Source organism: Orycteropus afer, unplaced genomic scaffold (genome assembly GCF_000298275.1).
Source record: "Orycteropus afer afer isolate SDZICR_OR568_19922 unplaced genomic scaffold, OryAfe1.0 scaffold00393, whole genome shotgun sequence".
In the NCBI taxonomy this organism is placed as follows: Eukaryota; Metazoa; Chordata; class Mammalia; order Tubulidentata; family Orycteropodidae; genus Orycteropus; species Orycteropus afer.
The window spans coordinates 3,069,226-3,074,248 of NW_006921980.1; positions in this window are offsets into that span (position 1 = coordinate 3,069,226).

A 5,023-nucleotide genomic window follows, 5' to 3' on the forward strand; every position below is an offset into this window, starting at 1 on the left:
GCTGAATTAGCAAATTGTTTCAACTCTGATTCCTCACACACAACACTGTCTCCAAATAAGATGGATCACCTCCTACTACATTCTCCTCCAAGACTTTTGTTTGATATATCTTCAGCAACTCTAATCATTCCTCTATTCTTTGTCTCCTGGCCCTGATGCATATAGTTTACTTTGTATATTACAGCCATTGGCAGCTAGGACTTGAGTTTTGTAAGGGAACTTCAGAATTACTTTAAATCAACTCTCACACTTTAAATAAAGAAACTGAAAGTCCTATAGTTGTTTGATAATTTTCCCATGTTTATATAGTTGAAGAGTAAGAGATCCACATGGGAATACTTTTTGACCTGTTGTGTATACTTGGTGGGTAGATGAGTGTGTGGCTGGCTAGTGGAGAAAGACTTTATATGTGATTAAATGTGTTCCTGCATGAATTTAACATGTTTAAAGAGGTCTGGTGGGAGTGTGGGTAAAGCATTGGGCTGCTAACCAAAAGATAGAGAGTTGGAACCCACCAGCTACTCTGCAGGAGAAAGATGAAGCAGTGTGCTTCTGGAAAGATTTAAAGCCTTGGAAACCCTACGGGGCAGTTCTACTCTGTCCAATAGAGTTATTATGTGTCGGAATCGACACAATCACAGCCGGTCTGGTTTGGTTTATGTCCTGAAACAGGGGGCTTCACACAAAGGAACCCATTGCTAATTGTCTAATGGAATATTTCTAGAGTTTTCTGGATTCTGACTGAACCAAAGGAGCCCACTCAGACTGTACTCACATCAAAGTTCCAGGAAAGTATCACACTTACCTCTCTCAATTCTACTAGCTTCAAAGGAATTTTGAGACTGGATTCCCAAGGAAGGCATGTTCTTCTTTGGTCCTGACTTCATCTGTAGGGTAAAGGGCTTGGATCAGAACTCCTTTCTTTAAGAACTCATTTTTACATATGGTTTTCTCCCTCATCAGAGGAGACTGATGAAACCCATAACCCGGGTGGTGGGGCCATTCTTCCCCCAGCCTCCCCACACACTCACACTAGCTAAGTATGACGAGGACAGAGCTGGAGTATTATCAAGCCACATCCTGACCAAGGACTGAGTGCAGGTTCTGCCCCGGGGGCATTGCCAATGCCTCCTTTAGAGCAGTGGAGGGAGAAATGTTTATCAGGTGAGGCCTTGGAGACCTCTGGGCCCCACTGTGGCAATTATAATCAACTGACTGGCACCAAGATCTGCCTGAATTCCTCAATTTTCTCTACTCCCTTTACTCAAAGCATCGGCCCCAAGCACACTGATCTAGTCAGTGTCACCAAAGTAAACCTTTTCATTTGGCTCATGCTACTCCCCAATCTGGGATTCATTTCACTTCACCTACTTGGAGCTCTGGTAGCATAGTGGCTAAGACACTTGCCTGCTAACCAGACAGCTGGTGGTTCAAACCCACCAGCCACTCCTCGGAAGGAAGGTTGGGCAATCCTACTTCCGTAGTGATACTGCCTCGGAAACCCAAAGAGGGGTCGCTATGAGTCGGGGCCGACTTGACGGCGCATAACAACAACAACAACAATTTTGATCCAAATCCTAACTTACGTACCTGTCAACAGTCAGAACAGATCCCATGTCTCACTTGAAGCCTATCCTGTCCACAACACACTTCAAATATCTTCCTTATCTGAATTCCCCATATACCACTTATATATTCTCAATTATATGTATTATTTATTCAATTGAATATTAATGCCCATGATGACAAGTTTGATGTTTTATATGTCTATGTCTCTATAACAATATTTAATGCGGTGTTGTTGTTGTTGTTATGTGCCATTAAGTCAGCCCCGACTCATAGAGACCCCTCCTTGGGCTTCCGAGGCAGTATCACTACAGAAGTAGATTGCGTCATCTTCCTTCTGAGGAGTGGCTGGTGAATTTGAACTGCAAGACTTCTGGTTAGCAGTCAAGTGCCTTAGGCACTACGCTACCAGAGCTCCCAATATTTAATGTATTGATACTCATATTTTTATACTCTGTTTTAACCCACAAAGAATTTAAAAAGATTTGTTCATTTATCAGTTCATTCAAAAATTATTTATTGAGCAATTAACACTGTTGAAGACATCATGGGAAATAAAAAAAATCAATAATCAAAATTATTTTTATCCATTTAAGATATAATAATATAATGTAGAGAAGAAATATCTCTGCCATTTAGTAGCTTTGTGACCTTTAAAAGTTTTCTTGAGATGCTTGAGCCTCAGTTTCTCTATCAGTAAGATGAGGAAAATATGACCTATCTTCTATTACTGTTTTGTGCACTAATAACACAATGAATGTAAAGTGCCTGGCATATGGTAGACATTCATTCAATGGGAGCTAGTATTGCTTATTGTAATACAAACATTGCATTCTCCCCCCACTAAAAAAAAAAAGAAAACCCTTGTGACCATTTACAATCACTCCCCAGTCCCACATCTGCTCCAGGCAAGCACTAATGTACTTTCTATCTCCTCTGTTGCTTTTAGGTGCCATAGAGCCAGTTTCAACTCATAGCGACCATATGTACAACAGACCAAAACATTGCCTTATCCTGTGCCATCCTCACAATTGTTGCTATACTTGAGCCCATTGTTACAGCCACTGTGTCAATCCATCTCATTAAAGGTCTTCTCATTTTTTACTGACTCTCTATTTTACCAAACAGGATATACTTCTCCAGGGACTGATCCTTTCCCACAACATGACCAAAATATTGAAGTGAAGTCTGGCCATTCTCACTTCTAAGGAATATTCCAGCTGTACTTCTTGCAAGACAGATTTATTCATTCTTCTGATAGTCCATGGTATATTCAGTATTCTTCAATACTGTAACTAAATGCATCAATTTGTTTGGTCTTCCTTATTTGTTTGGGAGCTCTGGTAATGTGGTGCCTAAGGCATTTGAGTGCTAACCAGAAGACTGATGGTTCAAATGCACCAGCTGCTCCTCAGAAGGAAGATTGTGCAAACTACTCCCGTAGAGGTACCGCCTCAGAAACCGAAGGAGGGGTCACTATGAGTTGAATGGACTCCACAGCAGTGAGTTTGGATTTTGGTTTCTTGTTATTCATTTTGCAGCTTTCTCATTCATATGAGGCTACTGGAAATACCATGGCTTGGGTCAGGCTCTCCTTAGTCTTCAAAGGGATATCTCTGCTCTTTAACACTTTAAAGAGTTTTTTTGCAACAGATTTGCCCAATGAAATATGTCCTTTGATTTCTTGACTGTTCCTTCCATGAGATCCAAGTAAAATGAAATCCTTGACAACTTCAATCTTTTCCTACTTATCGTGATGTTGTTGCTTATTGATCCAGTGAGAGGAGTTTTGTTTTCTTTATGTTGAGGTGGAATCCATACTGCAGACTGTAGTGTTTGATCTTCATAAGCAAGTGCTTCAAGTCTTCATCACTTTCAGCAAGCAAGGGTGTGTCATCTGCATGTTATAGGTTGTTAATGAGTCTTCTTCCAATCCTCATGCCACCTTCTTCTTTTAGTTCAGCTTTTCAGATTATTTGCTCAGCATATAGATTGAATACAACCTTGAAACACACTTTTTCTGATTTTAAACCATGCAGTATCTCCTTGTTCTGTTCAAATAACTGCCTTTTGGTATATGTATGAGTTCCAGATGAGTACAATTAAGTATCCTGGAATTCTTATTCTTTGTAACGTTATCCATAATTTGTTATGATTCACACAATCGAATGGCTTTCTACAGTGAAGCCCATGACAGCCAGAACACAATGTGATTGCCCTGTTTTCCAGGTTTTGCAAGTTTTCCACTTTTGATAGGTTGCACTCTTAACACTTTTCTATCATTCTCTATTAGTGGAAAATATTTGAGTTTTCCTTCTCTGACAGATTTAGCCTTACAAACTTTCCAGCTTTTGCAGGTTTTTTTTTTTTTTTCCTCTTCCTCTCTTCTACAAAAGGAAAGGAGAGTGAATCAAAATGGTTCCGTCAAAAATATCAACAAAACACAGTAGCAGTACTGGAGTCAATGATAGAAAAAAGAAGGCATAGATACAAATAACAAAATGACAGAAGTCCTTTCTCATCAGTAATTACTATCAATATAAATAGACTAAATGATCTGATCAAAAGGCACACAGAGACAAATGAATTTTTAAAAATCAACATCAAACTATCTGCTGTCTACAAGAGACATATCTTAGACATAAGGATACAAATAAGTTGAAAGTGAGTGTGTAAATAAATATTCCATGCAAATGGTAACCAAAAAAGAGCTAAGGTGGTGATTTTAATATCATACAAAATTGACTTTAAGTAAAAATCTGTTATAAGAAACAGAGAAAGACATTATGTAATGATAAAATGGTCAACCAAACAAGAAGATATAACAATTGCTATTCCTGCACCTAAGAACAGAACCCCAAAATATATAAAGCAAAAATGTACAGAATTGAAGGGTGAGACAGCTCTACAATAATGGTTGGACACTTCAAAACACCACTTTCAATAATGGAACAGAACATCTAGAAAGAAAAACAGTGAGGACCTGCATGACACAAAGGACCTGAATGACACTACAAATCAACTAGATGTAACAGACATATATAGAATAATTGACCCAGAAATGTCATGGTCTTCTCTAGAGTTCATGAATGATTTTCCAGGACAGACCATATGGTAGGCCTCAAAGCAAGTCTCAAAAATTTTAAAAGATTGAAATTACATGAAGTATCTCATACAACCACAATGGTAGAAGAAAAAGTAGAAAATCCACAAATGTGTGAAAATTAAATAACACACTATTAAACAAACAATGGTTCAAGGAAGAAATCAAGAGAAAAAGTGGAAAACACTTAGAGTCAAATGAAAATGAAAGCCCAAACATTCCACACTTATGAGATGCCATGAAGTCATTGTTCAGAGGGAAATTCATAGTGGTAAATGCCTACATTTTAAAAAGAAGAAAAATCAATAAAATACCACTATAACTTGAGAAACTAGAAAAAGAAAAACAAATATA